The following is a 20,322-nucleotide window of genomic DNA, read 5'->3' as shown; positions in this document are numbered from 1 at the left end:
GTGAAGGATTCCACCCCGCCCCTGTTAATTCCTATACTGGAAAGAAAAAAAATTAACATCCTCTTTCGATGCATTTGAAAAGGAATGGGAGATACCACATTAAAAGTAAAAGAAGGTTTTCAGATAACTTCTCTTCACAAGTCACCAGCTTCACTCTTCCCGTAGGACTTTTTTGTTCATACTGACTGCTAGGAAAAGTCTCTAGTTTCCCTCAGAAAAACTGACCTTTTTATATTTTATTTACTAGATTTTAAATCAACTACTTTCAGGTCCCTTTGCATCACACCATTCCTGCAACCTCTGTAGCTGTCCCTGTATTCTGAGCATGGTCTGCAGAGATCAGCCATGTGAAGCTGATTTCTTACAGCCCCATCCATCCCACCTTCCTCCACAATGGCCCTCCCAAAGGACAAGCATTGTGGATGGTAGCAAGCAACACTCAGGTCACTTGCACAGTGCATTTCTAATCTAGGTAACTTTCCAAAAGTCACTCAACCTGGCTGGACCAAGGCATATTTTGTTAGTATGAAGAAAATAATTGTCAAATTGCATTAAAGCTCTTTTGTCTTTGTCAGACTACTGATTGACTTCCAGCGGGGCAAATGAAGAGGTCTGAACAACACCATCCATGCACTGCCTAAAGAGAGTGTGCAGATATGGAGGAGAATCCAACCCTATTGTACTCTGGAGTATTTCCTTATCTTACAGTTTTTCATTTCAGTGGCTTCTAACAATGCCAGTGAAAGATGTTCTTTTAAACAAACAACTGGAACAAAGGATTTTCAAAATTGTATTTCACTACCAAAGTATACTTGTTTCCAGAAGAAATTACACACACACTCATACTCCCAAACTGTCTAAACAGAATTGTAGTAACATGGCTGAAGCCTGCCCTTCTCTAAAAAAATATAGCTGCACAGTTGCTCCAAGGCCAAAATCACAGGCAAGTCAATGTCCACTGTTTGTATTTTCTGTAGGATCAAACCAAAGCTATCCTCTTCAACCAGCACAGAAATTTTTAGATGACTGTGTAACATCAGAATTGTGTAAGTATTTAAACTATAGCAAAATTTGCCACTTTGATTTATCGAGTGAATTACCACAGATCTACCAGATGACCTATGGAAAAAAATCCTCCTGTGCCTCTTCCATGACAACTTTCTATGCAAGCTACATAATTAATGATGTTGAATATCAAAATAACCTTCAAGAGTTGAAGCTTTCATTTAAATATTCACAGCCTCAAAAGTGCTTTAAGATAAATGATTTTATATTAACAGTAAAGGAATCAGATTTACAAAGTCAGTAAGAATTCATAAGTTTTGCATTTTAATCACTCATAGCCACTGTATTTGATTTACTCCACAATTTCCATCAGAAAATGAAAAAGTTTTGAAGAATGACTCATTCTCAATGTAAATCTCTAGCACATCTCTGTCAGTCATGTTAGTCCTTTTACCAATGGTTTTTCCTGCCTTCTGACTGCAATGACACAACCAGTTTAATTACTTCATTACTTAATGACTTCTAACCTTAAAAGACTGCAAATATATGGAAAGTTAAACTAATACACACCAATTCCCCATGGAGTAAAAGAAACCATCATAGACATCAGTATAACTTGCGAATTCCCTACCCTGACACTTTTACAAAGACAAAAACAAAAAAAAAAAAAAAAAAAACAAAAAAAAAGAAAGTAAAAATCTGTAGGGGTCTGGAATGCTTCTACCAAAGGATATCTATCTACAAACATAAAAGAGGGAAAAAAAATTCCATAATTCTAATACAATATTTCCTTGGCACAAATTGTACATTCCCTTGGCTGTATTACAATAACAACCTCTGGGAATCTACTCTTCTAAAAATTATAGCTTAAAAAGAAGCTTCAGTGCTGGACATCTGTTGGGAAGACTAAGCGCCTCGTAGTTTTGCTGGCAAGTTTTTTTTTTTTTTTACTTACATATTTATTAATTTCCAGTTTTCAGCAGTTCACTGTACATTCATTCAACTACAGGGAAAGAACTGTTTAGTTTACAGCACAGTTTTATATGCAAATTATATTCAGTAGAGTCTCTACTCATCATAAGTGTCAACAGGAGAAAAGGCGTGACAGATTTAAGGCTTGAGATTTTTTCATAAACTTTGAAGGAACACTGAAATTACAAAGCACACTGAGCTCACTGTAAAGCATTTTCTCTAAGCATATGCCAAATGAAGTATATTAAAGCGTTTTTTCTTCTAAATGTACTGTGAGACTTTATGATCCATTTTCTATTTCTAAATATTTGAGATAATTAGGAGAGTCCTGTCTTCAGCATGGAGTCAAATTTACTGTTTGCTTAGCTCCCCCTGAGCTTGTTTCTACTCTGTGAAAATATTTCCATTACATTTAGTAACACTGGAGACCAAGCAAGCTTTCAACCCCAAACAAATCAAAATTCAGAAAACTCAGAGTTCAAAATGAAGAGATATTTTACTGCCAATAGGAGGGGGAAAAGTCTTAACAAATCAGCCAGTTGTTGCACTAACAACATCAAATAAAGAAATTGTAGAGCTTATTCTTCCCTTTATCAATAATGCATGGCTGTGCACAGACAATTTATAGCTGTTTTCCATCACTGGGTATTGTGCAGTACTAAATAAAGTTGACAAAATTCAAGGACAGTCCACCCACACAGCTACTGTGAGCCAGCCAGGCCACTTTGAATAAACATTTTAAAGGCATAAAGTGGATTTTATTAGCATGCTGAGACACAGTTCCTAGTGGACAAAGCATCTCCTTTGAAAAAGCAGAAGTACCTTTAGAAGAAAGAAAGACGAGTTACTCTTGTGCCTCCTTACATGTAGGGAAACAGCAAAAGGGCAAATTAAAAATATATAGATAACAGCTCAAAACCCTGAACTCATGAAGATTAAAACATGAAACAAGAGAATTTACTTTCTATACTAGCAACTGATTGTCATTCTCAGAAAATCCTGAGAGTTGCTGAATTGGTGTCAGGTTCTGACGGCAAAAGAACTAAAACCCAAGGATGTTTTGGTAGGACTTTTTTTTTTTATTTAGGTGGTTCTGAAGATTAATAGACTTATTTTTTTAATCCTTCACAAGTCTCATAAATCAGAAAAGCACACAAGCCTTTCATCAATATAAAGAACTAGTTACTGTACTGAAATAGCTCAGCAGCATTTACTGTGCCAGTAACATTGAGGAGTGGGGTCCCTTCCACAGACCAAATTCACAAAAATATAGTTACACAAAAATATAGTATACAGCACAAGTTAGCTGCTCCTGGTCAGTAGCACCACTTCCAATCACAGTGGTCCCAGCACCTGAATGCCTGAAATGCAAGAAAGCATCAAGGAACTTGGAGCACACGTGCTGGCCACCAGCAGCACAGGATGCTGACACACGATCTGCACACCCAACAGTTTCACCTGGGCCCTGCTCAGCAGTGACCAGGCTGCAGGTGGGGCTCCAGCTGGGCTCTGCTCAGCAGTGACCAGGCTGCAGGTGGGGCTCCAGCTGGGCCCTGCTCAGCTTGGTTTCAGACTCGGAGTCAGGTGCAACCAGCCACCAGACGGATGGCAGCACCACCAGGAGGTGGGTTTGGGTCACACTGCCGACTTCTACTGCTGTTTCCTTTAGAGTCAGACCGCACAGCTGGCTTCCCTCTAGAAACTGGCAAGCATGAGGTGACACTGTGACCACCTTTTCATATCCAGAACACAAATCCAGGTCTCTCTGGCAAGCGGCATGACAAGATGACTTGGAAAAATCCTTCAGTACAACATGGGAATGTGGAAGTTGTAACACAGCACAGCTGTGCAGCTTGATGGCCTTGTGGCATATTTAAGCACAACCACAAATAAGGGGAGGAAGGATGAAATAACCAGCTTCAACTGGTTATTTCTTTCTTAAGTTTAGCTTAAGCTACAACTGTTTTATGTTAGTCAAGTGGAAATACCTGGTCAAATAAAAAAAGTGACTGCATGTAATTGTGCAGGTGTTGAGAGAAGAAAATCAACTCTTTTCAGTGGTATTTGGATTTGAGCAAAGCTTAACTGCACTTAGAATACACATATTTTCTCAAAAATCAGATCTCCCTTGCACATGAAAGTATATCAGGGACCTCTGAAGCCAACTAATCAGTGTGCAAAACTCCAATTTAACTGGTCCAACAAGCACAGAAAACTCAGAAAGGCCAGATTAAAAGAATAAGATAAACAGAAGATAACCAGAAGTGTAAAAAAGCTACAGCTTAAGGATCAGCTAAGCAAGGTGATTGTTGAGCATTTGTATTTCAACCAGTCTGTAAATTCATCTGTCAGAAGTGCAAGACCTTCTTCATAAGGTTGGTTGCTGTTTTGAATTTTTGTCCTCTTAAACAGGCTGAGTTTCTGCTGTGAAAAGTGAAAATGCCGTTTTAAGTCTGATGATATGGCAGTAAATCCTTTCTTTTTACTAAAATAAAAGCTAAATTAAGGCTACAGGACACAGCTTTGAGAAACCCCAGGCAATCCCAATGAAGCAACCATGGTTTATAAATGGAAATCAATTTTAATAAGTCTGTTGCTCATCTCACATTGCCAGAGTCTGTGATCCAACTACAAGTGCAGTGTTTTAATTATCTGCACAGGGATCACATTCAGTGAAGTTTAGAAATAGACAAAATGCTCTTGGGCCCTCTCCATGGAGTGTATCACACCAGTGAGATGCAGGCTTTGTAACACACAAGCAAAAAGCACGGAGGTGTTCACATTAGTATTTAAAGGTATCAGTATCTGTACAAATGCAAAATGCCTTGAGCACAATGAAATGTTGTGTTACATGCCATCATACCACACCCAGTTTTCAAATACTGTGCTTTGCAGAGAGAAATTAAGCCCACTTCTCCCAAGACTTGCTAAATTACTAACCCTACCTTGTGTACTGACATTTAATTGGTAGCACATCTCTATGCTGATGGCTACTGCCAGTAATGCCTGTGTTCCCCTGCCCTCTGTAAGTGCCCAGAGCTACTGATGCAACAGGACAGTGTGTAGGGACAAGCAAAGTGTGTAGGGACAGTGTGTAGGGACAAGCATAAATGTATGTGTGTATGTGACTTGGGGGGGTACCTAAACTCAGAGCACCTGAAATGGAAATATCTTCATCCTGCTCCTTTCCATATCCACAGCCTTGTGACAAGTCACTGATAAGAGTCCACTTCTCAGTGACTGTACCTGGTGCTCCTGTGCTTTCCAAGGCAGTCAGCATTCATCCCTATTGTCAGCCCCCTGAGAGCCCATACAAGTCTGCTCAGGATTTTCCAGCCTTTCTGCAATCTGCCTTCTCTTCCCTTCTCTCTGCATGTGTTTCCCTACAGCAGCCTCCCCTCAATTCCCACCCTGTACGTCGCAGGGCCACCCACTGCAGCCCGCTGGACACGCAGGCTGTGACTGCACTGCATTACCGGCACCTGCTGCAGCGCACTGGCAGGGCTGAGGGTTTGCAAAGGCAACCTAAGAACTCCTCTAGGCATAGATGCACACATTTCCTTCATTTAGAAACCCATGCTTGGCTGAGGGTGTCCACTTCTACAGCCAGGACACGGCTGCAGCACACTGCCACACAGGAACTGCAACCAGCCTAGTCACAGCAACAGTAAGTTTCCTTATTTTGCCTGTTCTAAGCATTTCTCCTGCTATATCAAAACACTTTTTTTGCCACCAGAAAAGATAAAAATCCATGTACTAATGCTTTTCCTGGTAGTAGAATAATCTCCAGAAGAGCAAGAGAAGAACAGCATCCTCCAAGGAGGAACAGACACTGCTCTATGAGCAAGAGCCCAGGGCCAATCCAAAATGTGCTGGTATAAGGCCTGCAGAGGAAGTGCACACAGGCTTCCCAATCATGTCAGCTTGTCTATTGCAGAACCCTCTGCCCCCCCTCTGAAGTGCTTTTACACAACAGAGCCAGAGAGAGTCAGTGGTGTCCGGGTGTTTCCAGCTACACACACACATCCACAACGAAATGGCAAGTTCATGGAGTAATGAAAAATGGCAGGAGATCTGCTTTTCCACACTTACGGAGTTTCAAAATTTGAGGAAAACCAGCTGGTGTCCTCATGTCTTTCGGATCACTAGATTCAGGAGCCCTTTACCTGCCCCATAAGCTGGCAGCAATTCAAGTCCACATCTGGAAGTACCAGATTTACTCCACAGACAAAAGCGAAACAAGCTCTCCACACTCAAAAGCCGAACAAGCTGTCTCCACTGCTTGTTTATGCTCTGATTAAAGCTGCAAAAGCAGCAGAAGAAAAGCAATTAGCCATCCCAGGTAATCACAACTGTCAAGAGACTAAATCCTTCTTCAAAAGAGAAGTTCAGTTTTAGGTGTGTCTTACCTCTCATCCAACTCTGCAGCACATTGCAGTGCATGTAATAACGTGGGCAGGCAGTGACACTCTAAGTGTAAACAAAAACAGGATTCAACTGCCTCTTCAAACAGCAGCTGTCAAACCTGAGGCAATTCAGGACTCAGCAGCAAAGAGCTTTTACACATCCTTTATTTATCTGGGTTTTCTTTCTTAGAGATTTCATTCAGGCCACCCCTTTGGTGTTGCTTCTAACCTAATGTTTGCACAGAAAAGAGATAAAAACAAAATATAGCCACGTTCTGCTGGGGTACTTACACCCAGTCACTGGTCACCATAACAACTCTGCAGTGGTAAGAGGCCATACTGCTCAGTGGGCACACCATAACCCTGGTACTGACTGCCTCTCTGTCAGTCTGGTCTGCGGCTGGTCTGCTGCGCTGCTGAGAAAATGCAGCAGCACTACAGTGCAGCTGACAAGGCAGCCATGAATCCAAAAGATGCAAAGAAAACATGGGTAATTAATGAAAGATCGCAGCAGCAACTCTAGTCAAAGCAGAATGGCCACTTTTCTAGCTACAGTCATGTTTAGCTTCATAGCCTTATTTTTCCTGGTGGTGAATTATCTCAGCATGGCATTCTATAGGGACTGAAGACCACTACTACTAAATAATTCTAATACATAGATAGAAGAACTAAGGCATGCGAATGGAAAGATATACAAGCACTTGTATAGAATTAGTGATTTAGGAAAAGAAAATAAATTGTTTCTTCATGGATGTTTCTTGAAATTGCATGGATTTTGTCTTACTGAAGTCAGTGAATTTGCTTATAACCAACAAATACTGATAGCTGGGTCCAATACAAGACCTTAGGTTCATATAGTTTTGTGCCAGTTTTGACTAGGGTGAAGTTCATTTTCCTCATAATAACTGATAAAAAGCCATGCTTTAGATTTGTGCTGGTAACAGGATTGATAACACATTGACATTTTAGTTATTGCTGAGTTCATGCATAATGACAAGGCTTTTTTTGCTCCTCATACCACACCACCAGCAAGGAGGCTGGGGGTGCACAAGGAACTGGGAGGGAACACAGTCAGTACAGATGACCCCAGCTGACCAAAGCGGTATTCCAGACCATATGGCATCACGCTCAGCATATGAAGAGGGAAGAAGGAAGAGGGAATATTTGTAGTGATGACATTTGTCTCCCCAAATCACCTTTATGTATGAAGGGGCCTGGTTTCCTGGGATGGCTGAACACCTGCCTGCTCATGTGAAGAGGTGAATTAACTCCTTTTTTTGCTTGGCTTCTGTGCATGGCTTTTGCTTTCCATATTAAACTGTCTTTGTCTCAATGCACAAGTTTTTCACTTTTACTCTTCTGATTCTCTCCCTGACCAGAGTCAGCAAATGCGTGAGCAAGTGGCTGTATTGGACTAAACCACAACAGGCTGATTAGGGATCAAGAGGTGGGACTAGGACAGCTTGTGGAACCACATGTATTTTCCTCCCTCTGCCCTGGCAGAAGAAATAATATCTTACCTTAAAAGACTGTAACAGAAGTGCCAGTCTCTACTTTCCTTTAGGCCTTTTTAAACATCAGAAATAATGTAGCAGATTCAGCTAATTCAGTGTGTCAGCATTTGACATTCAGGAACCTGAGGTCATCCTACAAGAAGAGAAATTAAAAACACCAATTAGTCCATATGTTGCGCAATATATCTTGTGCTTAAAACTGCTGATACCTGGTAGAGCCATGCTGCTGAGCAATGAAGAAATTACCACAAAAATGAAAGCCTAAGTTATTTTTTGTTTCCAAGGTGAAATGCTCAAGCACATTTTGGCAACAGCACCATGGTGAGAAAGCATGCATCTTGCAATAGCTGTGTCACCTCACCCTGCCTTCCCAATTTAAATCTTTGTTCAAACAACAGTCCATGTGAATGCACAGAAACAAAGCTCCAGGCATTTCAGGATACACCAGCCACACCAGTTACAGAAACACAGCAGTAAATGTTTGTAACCCAGATTAGTTTGAACTGGGAAATGCATCAGAAGCCCATGTGAGCTAAGTATTAGCATGTTATAAGTGAGGATCTTCATGTATGTGGAAGACACATGGAGGTACTATATAAACTAAGATGGACTTGGTTCATTCCCCTGGATAGGCTTTTCACAGAATTCTCATCCTGCAAGCACTCAACCCATGCTGAGTGAAGCTGCAGCAGAGTTAATGCCTGCACTGCTACAGCATATAAAGCAGCTCTCTTCCTCCACAACAATTCAGCAAAGATACTCCACCACTAAGGTTTAGATACTTGTTTTTCAGCTCCAGTCCATTTGGTGTGCTTAATCCTCCAAATGAGCAAACTTCCCAAAACTAGAGGCACATCCACACACATACACAACAGGGATCCTTGCACTGAGATATCCTGCCTAGGGCCACTCACAAGTACAGTCCAAGGCAGCTGCACCCTGAGGTGGTGCTGATGTGGAACAGTTGCACAACGACACCACTTTGACATTTGACAGCTATGGAGTGATGGGCCAGCAGAAAAACTTATCTATCTATAGCATGGTTACTCAAGAGAGCTTTAAAGATTATTTTCAGGTAACAGACACTTATCATCCACACTGTTAAGTACTTCCCTAAAGCATTGGTACAAACATAAGTGACCTCTGTCCCAGCTTGTAAAACTATAGAGATGGGGGCTTAATGGAGTACAAGCAAATCTATCAGGTAAAAATTAGAGTTTTTTATTACAAATTAATAAAAAATCTAGCACTGAAAGCATGTCACAGGCCAATGTGCCTATACAAGCAAATATATTGTTCTAATCGTACACTGTTTACAAATCCTGAAAAAAGCCTCGTAAGGGTTAATTATCTTCATAAACTTAAATAAAAAGTAGCATTTGAAGGGAAACTACAAGGGTCCATGTCTTTGGGAAGAGTGAAGAGGGAAAATAAGTTGGAAACTTACATTTGTTAAAAAAATAGAAATCCAAAAGCCCCAAGCAATTTCTTCCCCCTCACCTCCTTTCTAACACTTTCTCAATACATTTAATTTTAGCTATTTGTGCAAAATATTAATGTTTTATGCAAAAGTTACCTATTCATGATACCTTAAAAATGCTTTTCTTATAATGAGGGTATATTCTAAGCCGATTACAAACATCTCCATTTACATAACAACAAAGATTGCAACTGCATATGGAAACTTGAGATTATAGGAAACAAATCATATCTTTGGAGCTCTATATTCACAGATTATAGGAAGTACCACAATCATTGCTTTTCTCTACAGCCTCCTCCACTACATTTCTGTGTAAAGCAGCACAGCACTTTCCAGATGCTCAGTCTGGAAAGTTATAGTTATACACAGTCATACACCCTGGGCCACTGTTCAAGGACACAAAAACCTGACTTTCAAACCCCTGCTGCCATGTGTCTCTATACCATGGAGTCAAGATCATTCAGGTGTTTCTCATGAGTTATTTTTTTCCAACAGATGTCACATTCTGCTCATTGTCCAACAGCTAGCACAAACTCCTTACCAGATACTCTTGTGTAATTTAGCTGAAGAGAGTTTATGCCCAAATGCTGTTCCAAATCAGCCTAAAAACACAGTAACTGCTCAACTCCAAAGGCTAGAACCAGGACAGGGCTTGGGCCCCAAGATGAACTAGTAACAACGTTGGGGGAATTTTTTGTTTTTGTCAAAGAGGGCTGATCAAAAGTCAGAAATCCTTTGGGAGCTAGACTTATCACATACCTGACTGCTTTCCACACCAGATGGAAAGAATGCTTCTGTTTCACTTTCTACCCAAACAAATCACAGCATGCATGTGTATACAATCATCCAAGCATGACCAAAATGAAAAACAGTACACCATATACCCATTTTTTCCCTTAAGGGGAGAACAAACCACACCTAACAGGTATTAATAAAAACACCAAACATCAGAGAACATTCTGTTACAATGGGTATTTAAAATAATATATGTAACACTAAGCAAAATTTTAATCTGTACAAAATAGATGAATGTATCTCGCATAAAAAAGTAATTGTTCTTCTAAACTGCCTCACAAATGGCAATCTCATTTTATTTCCAGCCAGAAAATTTACTCAGTGATTAGCATAACTGAGTATTAAGCACAAGGAAAGAAAAGCAGAAATGAAAACAAACATGGTCAAACAGTTAAGCGGAGATATTGAATATACAACAGTTCATTTACTGATAAAGGTGTAATTCTTACATAAAGTTTCAACCTTCACAACATTTTAGACTTCAGCTAAAGTTGCTATGCAACAAATATTCCTTAAAGTCCCTGAGACATGGTGTCAATTTTTAACAAAAGGTCCATGTCTCACGGCGTACTTCACTAGCCTGACAAGTCACCAGATGGGTAACACATGTATTCCATCTTCTCTCCTTTTCCATTCTAGCACTGTTGAACACCTCCGCCCACATGCTCTGCCAACAGGCACACTTCCCTCCAGCAGACAGCAGCCTAATTCACTTATCTAAAGAGGAATTTATGCTGGCCTGAAAAAACACCAGCCCCCTCAACTGAAGGACATGCCTAGACCACTTATTGAGATATGCCTCAGATGTTGTGTCCAGCAAGCACTGCTAAGTCGTCTAGAAATGTCCTGTATAGCACCAGAGGGGTAGTTACATTCTTTGTGGGAAGGAGACATTTTTTTAAAAAATAAATTTGAATGTAACATTTTCAGTGGTGAAGGCACTATTTCCTGGCGAACATGTTCTACATTTTGGGACAGGAAAGCCCTTAAGTAGTCAAAAGCACTATTCAGCCTTGGTACATTTCACTGACATAAGTTCTCATAATTACTAAAGGAAATAACTAAGGCTGTGGCTGGGTGGCACAAAGGACCATGCTAATTACCGCTTCAGAGACACTAATTAATCCGGGCAGGGCACCACAGTAACATGACTGCTCCGCCTTGGGAATCTCACAATGTTGATGTATTGCCATTTGGATACCCGCCTCCCACCCCAAGCACTCTCTTTGACATGACAGAGTCTTACACCAAAGATCTTACACCTCCATAGAAGGGTGTTTCCTCTCAGAAGCTGTGTGTTTCATTGAAATCTACCATCTTCAGCACACAATACTGAGCTGTACACTGCACCAATTCTTGAAAAACAGTAAAATAATCGACAAGCAATTACTGATCATCCTCGGCTGCTAGGAGGAGGAATGCGAGAGGGTATACCTACAGACAGTATCCTGGGCTCCAGAAGAAAAGGTTCACGTCAGCATCTCAGAGGAGCTATGTGTAATGATAATGGCGATTGTCTGACAATCAGCTGCGGAAATTCACACCACATTTTAACAGACACCTTTAAAAGGGACCAAGGAGAAACCCTCTAGCACTAGTGTAAATGTTCTCCATTTAGTAAGCTCCAAGTAGCAGGTAATAGTGTGGTTGTTAGCAGGGCAGAAGTTAAATTGTTGCCAAAGCGACTTTATTTTCAACTTTCTGGAGATAAAACAAGTCCTGGGCTAAAGCCAGAACACTTTATCTACTGTACCTGATGCCACCTCTTGGTACCGAGACATGTTCTTCACGTACTTCAAATGGACTTTGATCTGCTTTTGAATTGTCAAAACACATACAATAAGGAATAATGTACGCAGCAGCAGTGTCCCAATAGGTAAAAGCACCTGTCCCAAGAGGAGCTGGAACCAGAGAGCAATAGGGAAGGGCAACACCTCAGACACAATACAACCTGCAGCAGAACACAGCCTCCTATCTGTCCACAATAAAGAATGAAAGACACAGAAGGGTCATTCCCTGTAGCACAAACAAACCATAGTCAGAAGTATTGCCATGCAGAACAAGACAATTTCAGCTACTAAAGAGCCCCTATCCAATCCCCTTTCTTCTCCTCACAAACATACATGTAAAAAATGAGTAATTTCTGAGGCAATCCTGTTCTTATGGCCTCTCTCAACAGACACAGATCTTCTGCAGAACACAGTCTCATGAATTCAGGATTTACTTAAGTGAGGTGGCTCACGTTGCAGGTAAATGGTATACACCAGCTCACCTAGAAGCTGGCAGGCAAGGCTGGCTTCTCACATGTCTGTCAGCTCTGCACAGAGGTCACAGCACAAGGAAAGTCAGCTTCACCTTGGGTTTGTACCATAGTGCTCAGAAGCTGGTGACTGGTTTCAGCACGTAGGCTGTTTCTCGTAGCAAAAGCACAGGGACAAGTGTCTAACAGAGTGCATTGCCTTGAGACAGGGAGAAATCACATCGATTAAACACTATCAAGAGTCCTTGAGATTTTCAGGCTCTCAGCAGAGAGAACAAATACTCAAATACATCTGCCAGATGAATAAAACACCATATAGAGCATAACAATGCACTTATGAGTAATTAAATTGCAGTAAATTAAATTGGTGTTAAAGTACAGTTTTCACACTTAAAAATGCTTCAGCTCATGAAAAAATAGAAAGGTGCTATAAAAGACTTTTGCTACTCAACCCATTTAAAAATTATTCACAAATGTTGTCAAAACATATGGTGTACATCTGAGTTTAACACTGTTTAACAAAAGGCTCTTAAAAAAAAAAAAATTTGAAGTTTTTTTTTTTTGTTTTTTTTTTTTTTTACCCACAGGCTGATAGTGAATTGTACACAGTAAAAGTGGCAACATAGGTGAACACTTCAGTCTTCAAACAAGAACTAGTCAAGGTGGTGACAAAACCCAGCAAGCCATACAAACGTGCACTGAATCTTAATAGCTTCTTAATAGCTGCCACATCAGGTGAAGTTAACTCAGCATTCAGTGGACACTCAGAGGTCAGATACATGTCCCACTCCCTCCTCCAGAACCTTCCCTACAGAAACTGGGCTTTGTGAGAGGAGGCCTTTTCTTGGTAGGAGAAACAAGACCATGACACAAGCACCACTGCAATGGAGAGCTTCAGCGGGCAGACAGAGATCTGAGCCTTAACCAGAAATGGGAAAAGAAACAGAACAAACAACAACCAAGGCCGCTGCCAGAGACTGCCAGAAACTTCACTGACAGTGCTAGAATTCACCCAGGACTTTATTTTCTCCCATCGGCAGGGAGGTTGCTGCTCTTGGACTTCACTAATATAGGGATTCACACCCAGTACTGAGGAGATAAAGTCAATAACACACCCACGTTTCGTTTGTGAGCATGTTTTTTTCCATACATGCCCATGTGCATGCAGACGTAGCTCTTTGTTCTCTGACTGCAAAACTAAGCTACCAAATCTTAGTCCAGATTTCAAAACATAGTGAGTTTTCTATGGCTCCAAAGCAGGACGTGTTTAACAAGGCCAGTTTAGATGGGATACTTGATGTTAGGCAAGAATGGAGGGAGAAGAGGGTGTCACAACAGAAGCACTGGCGTGAAGTTACCTTAAAAAGTGATTCAAGAAAGAAGGAGAATTGGAAAGACCCTCAGCTACCTATCTTCTCCTTTAAACTTTCCTTCATACACCAATTATATCCTGTACTGCATTTCTTATCCAGTTATATCCTTTGCTTGTTTACATCACTGTATCATAAATTACTGCTGATAAGCAACAACAGACATGATGAATCTGTGCTTGCTTCCTTAAGGCAAGCAGAGATTAGGAAAGGGCATGAAGGTATTTCTTTTGTCTTGCAATGAAAAGGAACTGCAAAGGTGGGGAATGAAACAGAAAGGGAACATAAAACACTATCTTGCTCGCTTGGTTCCCAGGTGAGACACATGATGCTCCTGAGGAGAGCCACTTACTTACTCCTCTGGTCCCATCTCAGCTGGACAAGAAGAGGAAGGGAGGGAAAGGGGCCTGGAAACTTTTAAAAGGCAGAAGATATTTCACTAGATATCTTACCTTTTAAAATTCAGTTAAAGATACAGAACTGATAGATATTATCTCCAGAAGCAGCAGATCTGAAACACTTTATGACTCCTGAAAATGTTTAGTTGCTAGATTTCAAGTGACAAAAGCAAATATCTGTAAAAACTCCTCTTTGTGCTCTTTCCCCATCCTCACAGAATATGAAAACAGTCCCCAAATGTCAGTCATCACAACACATCTTCCTGAGTGTAACACAGCTATAGCTAACAATAGGCAGCTAGTCAGGCTAGCTAGAAGCATGCCAAGAACCTGCATCTTAGGGAATTCCTGTCTCTCACATATCCATCTCTATATCTAGGCCTAAAGGCTGAAGCTCCACTTAATTAGGGACAGGAAAGATCCTGAGGCTTCAAGTCAGAATGAAAATCAACAACAGAGCTCACATCTTTCTCTGGCACCAAGTCAAACCCTGGAGCAGGTCACTTTTTTTCAGATTTTCCATATGCATGTTACCTAGCTGCCTTTAGGGATTTTCAAGAGGATCTTATGACCATCTTCCTAGTGATATTCTAAAGTTTATATTCCTAAAGAATGGGAATTTTTGAAGGGCTGTGGACTAGGGTTTAAAATCCAGCACTGTTTGGGAATGATCCTCAACACTCTCCACACACTCCTGGTAACAGTTCTGTGGAAGTTATGACACGGAAACAAGATGAGAAAAGAAGTCTCCATCATATTTTCAGTCTAAAGCTCTGAAAACACAATGAATTTATGAACCCCAGGCTGCACAGTGCTTTTGGGTTGCACACCCCTCATTACAGCAGACTGCAACAAAAAGGGACCTCAGAAGTATCACTCAGGGCCACTGTCATGGCAATACTGTTTCCCTTGTAGAAAAAGAAAAAAAAGTAGATATGACAGCTGTCTCATCAGATGTTCTGAATCAATTGCTTGAAGAACAGCTAATAATAAGGTCATTCTGAATTTACCTCCTGTGAAGCAAACTAATCTGGAATAACTACTATATGTTCCCATGCCTTCAACAGCACTGTGTTCTACACAAGAGTAAACCAGACATTTTAGATGAGAGATGGTAGACAAAAAAAGCACTTCCAAGTATTCAATAACCAGGAAAATTAAATAACCAAGTATATGGCCTCCAAGGAAAAGGACAGATTATTCCCCAGAGTTCTACCACCAGCTCTCAACAGAACAGGTTTCCCCAATTAAACTTCAAACCCAGTCACGGTAAGATATTTGTTGGTGTCCCTAGGAAACAAAGCAGCTTGTCCTAGTATAAGGAAGACAAGGGGAGGAGAAGCAGGACACAAGTAGCAGTGGTCAGAATGTTCTTCTCTTCTGAAACTTACCGTGGCTTGTATATTCAGCAATGGCATTGTTCAGGAACTCTACTAAAGGCAGCATACACAAATGGCAATATTTTTGGAATCATAAAATGGTTTGGCTTGGAGGAGACATAAAAAGATATCTAGTTACAATCCCCCTGCCATGGACAGGGACATCTTTCACTAGACCAGCTTGCTCCAAGCTCCAATCAACCTGGCCCTGAACATTTTCAGGGATGGGGCATCCACAACTTTTCTGGGCAATCTGTTCCAGTGTCTTACCATCCCCACAGTAAAGCGGTTTTTCTTATATCTAATCTAAGCCTATCTTCTTTCAGTTGTAATCCATTCCCCCATCCTGTCGGTACATGCTCTTGTAAAAAACCCCCCTCCATCTTTCTTGCAGGCTCCCTTCAGATACTGAAAGGCCGCAATCACGTCACCCCAAAACCTTCTCTTTTCCAGGCTGAACAATCCCAATTCTTTCCAATTTTCCTCATAGGACAGGTGCTCCATCCCTAACCATCTTAGTGTCCCTCCTCTGGACTCACTCCAACAGTTCCATGTCCTACCTGTGCTGGGGCCCCAGAGCTGCTGCCGCACAGCAGGTGGGGTCTCAGCAGAGCAGAGGGGCAGAATCCCCTCCCTGGCCCTGCTGCCCACACTGCTCTGGATGCAGCCCAGGACTCATTTGGTTTTCTGGGCTGCAAGTGCCCATGGCTGGGTCAGCTCCAGCCTCTTATCCACTAATATTCCTGTCCTTTCTGCCAAAAAAAAAAAAAAAGTAGTGAATCTCTCCTTATAATATTAATATACTCTCTCTCTCTCCACATATAGAACACCACTGCCCCTCTCCAAAACCTTAAACACTAGATTTTCATGCTCCAGCTCACGGACTTTAAGGTTGCAGTCTAACAACAATTCCTCAAAGCAGATTGTGGAAAACACAATCACACAGTGTGATTGTCACTGTATGTTTCTCTTGAACTGCTAAAAAATGTCACCTACATGCAAAATTTCCATCTACCCACACAGTGCATGAAACACAAAGGTCACTAAGCAATGTGAACCTCAACCAATTCTGTCTGAAAAGTTGTAGGCTGCCATTTGCGAGGGCAGCCAGCAAAAGGCAGGGGAGGCAGAGCACAGAATAGAAATGCAGATGAAAAAGTCAGCACAAGCTTTGCAACACTGCTTTATCATCTCAGCATACTTACAGGTACACCGGGTCACCATGGATGAAAAATCACCAACAATTGAACTGTCGTCCCACTGCCGCTTCTGCTGAGCAGAATTTGACTTGTGTGGGACTGTCTGTGTTGCTGCAGCAGTTTGCAAACAGTTTGTGCACCATAAAGAGACACCGACCAGGTGCACACACACACACACACTTTAATACTCCTTCGACATTAAGACTGCCATTCAAAAACAAATTGCCACTTCAAGCCACAAGCACTCTCTCATTTAGATATATTTTAAATAGCCCATTTGATTGTAAATCCAAAACCTACCCAGTGACACAAACCTGATCCGATTTCACTATTTCCTGAAAGAGCAAAAAAACTGTATTAAAAACTTACAGGGCTGTTAGTCCACCGTTTCTCTCTGGCACACGGTACATTATTTAACTGCAATGCCTGAAACAGTAACTTGACCTCTCTGGGAAGGTGGGCGGTATTATTCAAGCTGAAACATTAGAAACATGCATAATTACTCTGGGTATTCGCCACACATTCTTTCATCCGTAAACCAATATGAATGGAAAAGTCACACTGACACTCCAGGCTTAGATCATATCCCAACCACCAATTATGAAAATTTTTCATGAGGTCTTAGGAGAAGAAAATTTCTTAGGGCCAGAGAAATTTTCTCTGGACTTAACTGTGCATATGTTAAGTGCTGCCAAATCCAAACCAAGACTTCAGCGGGCTAAACCATGCATTTTGAGCTTACTGCCCACCACTGACAATACTGTAATTTTGTTTTCCTTCAACCCCACAAACCCATTGCATCCATTCATGTGGCACTTCTAAGGATGCCTGCTGTAACATCAACCACATCTCATCACTCATCATGCGTCCGTCCCTGCAGGGTGATGCTTCACACACCTGTGTACTGCTCCTCAGCAAACCCAAGGACCTCTGGCAGAACCAATCCACAGGGCTGGGTGGGATAAAAACCCACTGGAAGGTAAACAGGCAGCTGAAGGACAAAGAAAAGAGACCATGCTTGCTCCTGATTCCAAAGGCATCCACTTCTTGCATCAGGGCTGCCTAGGTTTATGGCAGTTCCCCCTTCACACCAGGCATACTGAGTGTCCTCTCTGTATAGCCTTGTCTTCCCTTCAAGGATAAAGCAGCAATCACCTTTCAAGTTTTGGGTGGTGGAACCACCTCCAAGAAAAATGAAATACTACAAACCAATATTCACAGCTGGAGCTGTGAAATGTAAAACATTTTCAGTACTTTTAAGGTTTTCAGTACTTTTTAAGCCTAACAACACAAAATGCTTTTTTTTTTTTTTTTTTTGAAGAGGGAGAAAAAGCTCTTCATAAGAGAGAAGAATGGCACACACATCAAATAACAGTCTTCTCTAGCTAAGTTCTCATACTCCTTCAAAATCAAGACCTAGCTGCACTCCTGACCAAGTGAGATGCAGCAATACCTACAGCTATTCTGAACCCAATTTCTCCTGAACTTATTTTGATAATAGCACCTACATGTTGCTGTTCTGGGCAACTGACCTGACTAACCCCTTGCCTACAGTGGAACTTCCAGTGTCCTTGATTCAGCTCTTTAACTCCTGGTGCTTGGCACAAATATACCTGGAATACAAGATGTTCATTTCAGCTAATTCCCCAGGCATTAGGGACAATGCATGCATCTGGAACACTGTTCCAGCAATGATACGTGAATAATTATGGAATCATTTTTCTGTTTTGTTTTTCAAGCAGTCCAGCTCCCTGCATCTTGTTCATCATTATAATACTTCCAAACCTTTGGAAATCATAGCAATGCACACAATCAATCCTCTTGATATTTTAAGTCAGATTTTGTACATCTGTAGATTTTGTGTTTTGATTAACAATGTGTTTTCTCTTTATGCAGAATAACCATGTATATCAGGGAATACAAGTTGCCACAGCAACCTCATAGAAAGTAAAATTTCAGGGCAGTATTTTCCACATCTATTTGAAATCTCAAGATAATGAGAACTGGTCAGTGTTAAATTGCTTTCACCACATAACCAGAACTTGCTGGAGATTTTTTTGGTAGATTTTAAATATGTTTTTGTAAACAATGGTTTATACAGAGAGTAACACCTGTGTACTTTTTTACACACCAATGAAAAACGTGGACAGCTTTATTTTGAAGATTCTCTCCCTCTTCCACATAAACTAAAAAATAATTAAAAGATGACAGAGTGACTGTCTTAAGCATTATCTAAAATATCTATTCAAAAGGTCTAAGTTAAACAATGAAAATGCTTTAAGTCCAAAAAAAAAAAGTGGCTTGTGGTGAAGAGAGGAAACAGAACAAAGATCTGAGTTTGCATCAAATGTTGGTTGCAATCATTTAACTGCCAGTGTTTAAGAGCAGGAATTTCTCCAGTCTGTTTTAGTATTTGCTATTCCAGTAAACACAAATAAAGGGAAAAGTCAACATTATGGTTTTCCAGTTTCAAAGTCATTTGATAACAACCTTCCCTAAGCCATTCTCCTGGGAAAGAGCTGTAGAGAACAGAGCTAATTAGGGCTTGTCAGTTAAGCGCTCTCTCCTGCTTTGTTCAGAAAACCTGGACAAATAGCTTATCCATGGATAGACCTGGGGGCCTTTCACAAATATTTTGTATTCCACAGCAAGCTTAGGCACATTGCATAAACATCTGGAGTACGTACTAGAAACACGAACATCTCCCTGCTCTGCCCTGCAGCGAGTGCCTTCGTGACACTTTCATCAGCAGTGACAGAAAGAAAACAGTATTATTGTGGGCTTCCCTCCAAAAAAAAGTTGCCATGTATAGTCTGTCTGTATGCACATGAGGATTTGGGGTAATAGGAAGGAGGGGTAATTCAGGTGCCTAAACAAGTGTTCCAGTCTTCCTTCTCAATACCTATGTTCTGAGGGAAAGAAGGAAAGAGCCTTGTATCATTATTAAAAGAGAGACTATTTCCAGAATGACTGGAGACTAAGCTGCTTTGGAGGGAACCAGCAGTGAAAATAGACATGTTCACATTTTCCCTAGAAGTGCAGTCCAGCTTGGAAGTGCTCTTAGCATACAGAAGTTAAGACCAAGACAAATCCTGAGGTACTCTGGCACCACCCCAGACCAAGAGCACAGAGAAAAACAGACACTGCATCAAAGAGGGGCACCTACAAAATGTCCCTGCTTTGTTGACCATGCCAGGGCCAATGCCTGATAAACCAATAGCTCACAACAGAGCAGATACTTTGATACCACATTTCACAGCATCGCTGGATTGAAGCCAAGAATCTACTTGCTCTGGGAGCCAGGCTATATATAAGGAGGGAAAGGCACAGAGTTCTCTCTAGCATGCTTTCCCCAAAGTCCTAGAACAGCAACATCTGTGTCTTCAGTTTTGCTGCAATTCTGCAGGCATTTCTGCAGTCTATCAAGCCTAACCACTGGACAATGTTTTTGTGTATTTATTCTTCAAATCTGTAGAGCTGTACCTTACTGTACATTACAGCAACAGCATAATAGCTGCAATTTAGCTACCTCAAAATATTACCA

The 20,322-nt window shown here is 41.1% G+C and overlaps 1 protein-coding gene across 1 annotated transcript in view; it reads right to left on the bottom strand.

Moving 5' to 3' along the window:
• KANK1 (KN motif and ankyrin repeat domains 1) overlaps nt 1–20,322 on the bottom strand; it is a 129,969-nt gene that overhangs the window by 89,567 nt on the left and 20,080 nt on the right. The window contains exon 2 of the mRNA XM_041486219.1: nt 7,904–8,030. The gene's annotated coding sequence lies outside the window, so the exon portion shown is untranslated. The remainder of the gene's footprint in view (nt 1–7,903; nt 8,031–20,322) is intronic.

This window comes from Pyrgilauda ruficollis, unplaced genomic scaffold (assembly GCF_017590135.1).
Source record: "Pyrgilauda ruficollis isolate IOZ18807 unplaced genomic scaffold, ASM1759013v1 scaffold74, whole genome shotgun sequence".
Classification (NCBI taxonomy): Eukaryota; Metazoa; Chordata; class Aves; order Passeriformes; family Passeridae; genus Pyrgilauda; species Pyrgilauda ruficollis.
Note: the sequence above shows the minus strand (reverse complement) of the source record. Positions and strands in the feature narration are given on the sequence as shown.